This window comes from Triticum aestivum, chromosome 7D, assembly GCF_018294505.1.
Source record: "Triticum aestivum cultivar Chinese Spring chromosome 7D, IWGSC CS RefSeq v2.1, whole genome shotgun sequence".
Taxonomy (NCBI): Eukaryota; Viridiplantae; Streptophyta; class Magnoliopsida; order Poales; family Poaceae; genus Triticum; species Triticum aestivum.
Window position 1 is genome coordinate 312,528,848 of NC_057814.1, and position 7,938 is coordinate 312,536,785.

Here is a 7,938-nt window from a genome sequence, read left to right on the forward strand (position 1 = left end):
CGGAGGGGGGGGGGCTATATATAGGTAGGAGGGGGGCTAGAGGGCTTGGGGAAGGGGCAAAGCCCGAGGCGGCGGCGGCTTCGTGCTCCCGGCGGACTCCGGCGGCGTGGGGAAGAAGGAGAGCACGGGCGGGCCGGCCTGGCTTCGGCTGGGCCTCGGCCCGGTCGGGCAAGCGCGTATTTTTTTTAAATATGTTCCGCGGAAAATATTGCGTAGAAAAATAAATAAAAATCAGAAAAATACGAGATAAATTTTCCCCGTCTAGTTAGAAAATCTAGAATAGGGTGAACATTTGTAAAATCAAAAATAAATAATTTGAAAACATGCATATTTTTAAATGCAATAAAAATTGCAAATAAAATCCAATAAATTCCAAATAATGTTTTTTTAACATTTTTCCTTCAGTATTTCAATGTTTTTGGAGAAGTCATATTTTCTCCTCTCGTTTATTTTAAAATGAAATATTTTTCCGGAGAGAAAAATAATCAAAAACCAAAATCCTCGTTGGAAAATCAAATTTGAAAAATTCGAGAAAATCCCCAACTCTCTCCGAGGGTCCTTGAGTTGCTTAGGATTTATCGAGGATTTGTCAAAATGCACAAAACATGATATGCAAATGATGATCTATGTATAACATTCCAAATTGAAAATTTGGGATGTTACAAACCTACCCCCCTTAAGATGAATCTCGCCCTCGAGATTCGGGTTGGCTAGAAAACAGGTGGGAGTGGTTTTTCCATAGATCTTCCTCTCGCTCCCAGGTGGCCTCATCTTCGGTGTGGTGACTCCACTGAACTTTGCAAAATTGATAACCTTGCTGCGGGTAACTCGGCTGGCATACTCGAGAATCTTAACTGGCTTCTCCTCATAGGTCAAATCACTTTCCAACTGAATCGCTTCCAGTGGCACAGTATCTCTCAGTGGTATCTCAGCCATCTCTGCATGGCACTTCTTCAACTGCGAAACGTGAAATACATCATGTACTTCAGACAATCCTTCGGGCAATTCCAGCTTGTAAGCAACTTCTCCCATACGTTCCAACACTCTGTATGGTCCAATAAAACGGGGTGCTAACTTTGCCTTAACTCCAAAGCGCTTCACTCCTCGAAGTGGTGATACTCGAATATACACTCTGTCTCCGATTTCGTGAACTGTCTCCTTGCGTTTAGAATCAGCATAACTCTTCTGCCTGGACTGGGCTACCTTGAGCCTATCGCGAATCAACTTCACTTTCTGTTCAGACTCCTTAATCAAATCTGGTCCAAACAACTGACGGTCTCCAACTTCGTCCCATAACAACGGTGTTCTACACCTCCTTCCGTACAAAGCTTCGAAAGGGGCCATCTTCAAACTGGTTTGATAACTGTTGTTATACGAAAACTCCGCATATGGAAAATTGTCGTCCCAACTTGATCCATAATCTAGCGCACAAGCTCTCAACATGTCCTCCAAAATCTGGTTGACTCTCTCGGTCTGTCCATCTGTCTGCGGGTGAAATGCTGTACTAAATTCCAGCCTGGTTCCCAATGTTTCATGTAACTGCTTCCAAAACTTCGATGTAAATTGGGTTCCTCTGTCTGATACAATGGTCCTCGGAACTCCATGCAAACATACTATCCTGGTCATGTATATCTTCGCCAACTTAGCGCTGGTGTAAGTGGTCTTCACTGGAATGAAATGAGCCACTTTCGTCAAACGGTCGACTACAACCCATATCGAGTCATAGCCTGAACGGGTCCTGGGTAATCCTGTGATAAAATCCATGCCTATTTTATCCCACTTCCATTCGGGTATCGGCAATGGTTGTAGCAATCCTGCTGGCTTCTGATGCTCTGCCTTCACTCTCTGACATACATCACAAACTGCTACAAACTCCGCATTGTCCTTCTTCATTCCGGTCCACCAGAAAGTATTCTTCAAATCCAAATACATCTTGGTATTCCCTGGGTGAATCGAGTACGGTGAATCATGGGCTTCTTGCAAAATCAACTTCCTGATCTCCGGATCATTTGGCACATATACGCGGTCCTCGAACCATAAGGTATCGTGCTCATCCTCACGAAATCCCTTGGCTTTACCTTTGCTCATCTTCGCTTTTATCTCTTCAATCTCCTTGTCTGTCTTCTGAGCTTCTCTGATCTTGTCCATCAAGGTAGAATGAATATCCAATGACGCTAAATAGCCTCTTGGGACTATCTCCAAACATAACTCACGTATGTCCTCGGCTAACTCCTGAGGTAACTCTCCTGTCATGAGGGTGTTGACATGACTCTTGCGGCTCAACGCGTCTGCTACTATGTTAGCCTTTCCAGGGTGATAATGCAATCTCATATCATAGTCTTTAATGAGCTCCAACCATCTCCTCTGTCTGAGGTTTAACTCCTTCTGCGTGAAAATGTACTTCAAACTCTTGTGATCCGTGTACACCTCATAATGGTTTCCGATGAGAAAATGTCTCCATGTTTTCAATGCATGCACTACGGCTGCTAATTCCAAATCGTGCGTAGCATAATTCTTCTCATGGGGTTTAAGTTGTCGTGAAGCATATGAAACAACTCTTCCTTCCTGCATAAGCACTGCTCCAAGTCCTCGACGAGAAGCGTCGCAATAAACTTCATAGTGCTTGCGTTGATCTGGCAGAATCAACACTGGTGATGTAACCAATCGTTTCTTCAACTCCTGGAAACTAGCTTCACATTCCTCAGTCCAATTGAATTTGGTGTCCTTCTTCAATAGCTCAGTCATGGGCTTAGCAATCTTTGAGAAATTCTCGAGAAATCTCCGGTAGTATCCTGCGAGTCCAAGAAAACTCCGGATTTCTCCAACTGTAGTGGGTGATTCCCAACTGGTCACTGTGTCAACCTTGGTAGGGTCTACTGCTATTCCTTCTCCAGAAATAACATGTCCAAGGAATCCAACTTCCTTCAACCAAAACTCACATTTGCTGAACTTGGCATATAACTGATGTTCTCTGAGCTTCTCAAGCACCAATCGTAAATGCTCCTCATGCTCTTCTTCATCCTTGGAAAATATTAAAATATCATCAATGAACACCACGACGAACTTATCCAAAAACTCCAAACACTTTGTTCATCAGGTTCATGAAATAGGCAGGTGCGTTCGTCAGTCCAAATGACATAACGGTATACTCATACAATCCATATCTGGTGGTAAATGCCGTCCTAGGTATATCCTGCTCTCGAATCTTTAACTGATGGTATCCTGATCGTAGATCGATCTTGGAAAATACTTTAGCTCCTTGCAGGCGGTCAAACAAATCATTGATCATCGGCAGTGGGTACTTGTTTTTGATGGTCACTTCATTCAATCCTCGGTAATCAACAACCATCCTCAGCGATCCATCTTTCTTCTCCACTAGAAGTACTGGTGATCCCCAAGGTGACGAACTTGGGCGTATATAGCCTTTATCCAGTAACTCCTTGATCTGCTTCTTAATTTCCTCCAAATCCTTTGCGGGCATCCTGTACGGTCTCTTAGATATTGGCCCTGTGCCTGGCAAAAGTTCAATCAAGAACTCAATGTCTCTATCTGGTGGCATGCCTGGCAACTCTTCTGGAAATACATCCGGATAATCCTTCACCACTGGTACTTCCTCCTGTACAACTCCTGATAAGGAATTCACTTGAGTCCTCTTCGGCATGTGCCTGGATACATACTTGATCCTCTTTCCTTCAGGGGTGGTAAGCAAAATAGTCTTGCTGGCACAATCAATGTTTCCTCCATACAACGATAGCCAATCCATTCCCAAAATCACATCCAAACCTTGCGATTCCAAAACAATGAGGTCTGTGGGGAAAACATGCCTTCCAATGGCCAACGGCATCTTAAAACATCCTTGGGTGGCCATATACTCCGCTCCTGGCGAGGTTACTAACATGGGGCTTTTGAGAACTTGGGTGGACATCTTAAACTTGTTTACGAATCCCCTTGATATGTATGAATGCGATGCACCAGTATCGAAAAGAACAGTTGCAGTAAATGACTTAACCAAAAACTTACCTATTACTGCATCAGGCTGAGCTTCAATCTCCTCCACGCTCACGTGGTTCACATGTCCTTTGTTGAACGGGTTCGGCTTCTTCCCAGAGCTTCCATTGCCATTTCCATTTTGGGCTTCGGGACAATCGGTAGCGTAATGTCCCGTCTTCTGGCACTTGAAACAGGTAATGTGACTTAGATCTCTCTTGGTTGGGGTAGATGGGTTGGTGCGGTTCTGTCCGTTTCCTCCTCCATTCCCATTACCATTCTTGGAGCCATTATGGTTGTGCGAACTACCTCCTCCATGGGTATGCTGAAACTGTCCTCCCGGCTTCGGGGTAAATCATGGCTTCTGCTGGGCTCCAGAATTGTACTTCCCTTGTCCATACTTCCTCTTGCGGTTTTCAATCTGCTGTTGCTTCCTTCAATCATGAGAGCTCTATCTACCAGCTCCTGGTAGTTGTTGAAAGTTGCTACCATCAACTGCATACTCAGCTCATCATTCAATCCTTCCAGAAACTTCTCCTGCTTGGCAGCATCCGTAGCAACGTCATCTGGTGCATAACGTGCTAACTTACTGAATTCCTCCACATACTGGCCTACGGTGCGTCCTCCTTGGCGTAGGTTGCGAAACTCACACTTCTTCATAGCCATAGCTCCTGCTGAAACATGAGCTGTACAGAAAGCATGCTGAAACTGGTCCCATGTGACAGTGTCAATAGGGTGCGTGGCTGTATAATTCTCCCACCATGATGCTGCGGGTCCATCAAGCTGATGTGCGGCAAAACGTACTCTTTCCGCATCTGTGCATCCTGCAGTGGTCAACTCCCTTCCAACTTTGCGGAGCCAATCATCTGCTACAATCGGCTCGGTGCTACTGGAGAACACCGGCGGGTTTAGCCTTAAGAATCGGGCTAAGTGGTCAACAGGTGGTGGTGGCGGTGGGTTGTTGTTGTTGTTGTTGCCTTGGTTCTGAACTAACACTTGCATCAAGGCATTCTGTTGCTGAATCAACTGGGTGATTTCTGGCGGGAAAACAAATCCGGTGTCGCGTCTCAAAGGCATCTGATAGGTTTAGAAAAGATGAGAATTAAGAATAGAATGAGGTCTAGAGAGAAAACACTACCCATATGCTCATGAGACAAATTCAATCAATATCACTCAATCAATCCAAACAAGGCAAAACAATCGATCTAACTAGCGTTACAAAGTGCTTGAACTATACTACTAAATGGGGGAAAACTACTACTGATATGGTGGTCTACTAAAAAATTCTGATCCGTTGCAGACTCCATGATGTCTGCTCCAGCTTCATCAATCCATTCGTCTTCACTTGGTTCCGAGTCGGTGTCGTCGATGATGATGTAGTTTTCCGGACAAGTGCATTCGTCGACTTCTGCTTTTGGCACTAGATTTCCCACGAATGATCCAATCTTATTCTCCAGGTCGTCAATCTTCCCGACTAGTGCGTTGATTTCCTCTAAATAGTCTTCGCGTGTAGTCTTGAGTTCTTCTTGGAGCTCCTTGATCTTCGTGAATGCCTTCTTCAGTTCTTCCTTGTCCGTGCATATCTGGTTCTCCTGGCGTCGAATATGTTGGTTCTGCTCCTGGATGAAAGCTGCAATTGATCCATCCTTCTTGGTCTTGATCATCTCCCATTGCGCGTCTCGACGTCCACAAATCTGATAAATTGTATCCTTAAGCTCCTGGTGATAGACTTCTCCAATGCGTCCCATGGCGATGTGTGCGGCCATGCTCTTCCCTAAACTCCAAGTTGGTGCTTCGAAAACCAATCTCATGGCACTAAACATCCTTCCTGGAATGATAACTTGAATCTTCCAGCTCTCCTCTTCAAGTAATGTAGCGTTGTAGGTTCCGGTGACGCTTGGTATTCCTATGTTCAAGTACTTGGTGACTTCCTTCAAGTGTCGTCCAAATGGCGTGTCTTCATCTGGTTGCATGAACTTGCTCCTTGCATTCGCCATTCCTAAAAGAGTAGAAAGTGGAGAGGGGTCAGAAATGAGAAGAGAGAAGCTTTCTAGGGCTTAAGCTTAGTGGTCATGTCCTACAGTCAGCGTGTGCTCTGATACCAACTTTATAGCGACCAGACCTCAAATGGCCTGTGCTGCTGTGCACCAGTGTCATCCCTGGATCAGTAATGCTGACACGCACAGTACAAATGGAGGATTTATAACAGAGTAGCAATCACACACTTATTACATCAAATATCTCCGAAGAGATTAAGTATAATAAACATGGCTTAAGGCCATCTAAAAACGATAACAGCGGAAGACTTGGAAGATAAGTGAGTCCATCAACTCCAGCGGCATCACTGAGTATAAGACCACGACCTAAGGCACCTTACTCGTCGTCTGAAAAGTCTGCAACATGAAACGTTGCAGCCCGAAAACGGGTCAGCACATAGAATATGCTGGCAAAGCAACACATAGAGAGCAATGAACAATGATAAGGCTATACTATATGCATATATGGCTGGTCGAAAGGCTCTATGGTTACAGTTTTTGCGAAAAGCCAATTTTATCCTACTTCAAAAGGAATAAATTTTATTTAACTATCTTGGTGGTTGAAACATTGAGAAGGTACCTCCAACTCAATCCCAATTAAGTAACATCATTAACCCAATAAAATTAATTATAAGTATCACGGTGATGAGATTCAAATGATAATCCAGGTACTAGATACTCAAGTTGTCCATAACCGGGGACACGGCTAATCATGATCAGTTTGTACACTCTGCAGAGGTTTGTGCACTTTTCCCACAAGACTCGATCGCCTCCGCTTGATTCTCGCACTGCATGATGTTTGAGAAACGGATGACCGAGACACAGTCTTTCAGAAACAGTCACTCTCTACTCTGGATGGACCGTTACACCTACTTTCCCCTACATCTGCTAGTCCACCTCTTCAAGAGATCCTGTAACCTACTCAGCTATGCTAGAGCCCATAATAGCTTGCGGCTGCACATGGAAGTTTCTAGCATGAATAATCTTTTGATCCCTTTGAGCCTGGGTGGCGGACCTTATACATACAGACAACACTGGGTTCTCCAGGTGCCTCAATCCACCCAGATGTGAGTTTTAGTTGCCACCTTAAGTTGAACCATTATTAAACACTCACATCTATCATGAATATCTCTCAAACCCAAACCACGTCTACGCATAGCATGGCAATAATAAAAGCAACGTAGAAGTAACTCCCAAGGGTTTGATAGTAAACAGGTAATAGGTACTACCTCAACTACATCCCAATACCCACAGTTTAATTAGATCCTAATCATGCAATGTGTTTGGGAAAATAGATCTAATCCAATAAAACTGGGTATGAACGGGGTATGATCAAAGTGTTACTTGCCTTGCTGATGATCCGCAAAACCTAGCGAGTCGAAGTAACAAGCGGCACACTCCGGGTATTCTATCGCAAACAAACAATCATACAATCAGTACTCAGCTAATGCACAGGTAAAACTCAAATGAAAGATCCAACCAGAAAGTTCAACTTAAGAACTCCGGTTTGCAAAAAGAATCAACTCGAAAGAAGCAACGAAAGTCAAACGGCGGAAGAAAGAAACTTCGTTGGCTAATCTGGATCTAGGTCAAATTTTACTGTAGCAAAAACTTGTTTGAGTAGGTTAAACGGAAAGAGAATTTCGAGACGAAACTCTAGGCGCTTGAATCACCTGATTCCGATAAACGAGCGAGAAGTTAAACAGATTCGAAGTTTCGATCAGAAATCGAATCTGAGAAAATAACGAGAAAATCCGTCGAAAAATAAAAACGGACGAACGGTTAAATAACGGACGTTCGTTAACAGAGAAAAACCGACGAACGCGTTCGTTAAAACGAACGGTTCGGTGAACGCTCGTAAAATAAGAAAACCGAAAAAAACTGATCTAGGGTTTTTTTTTAAACAAAAGGTTTT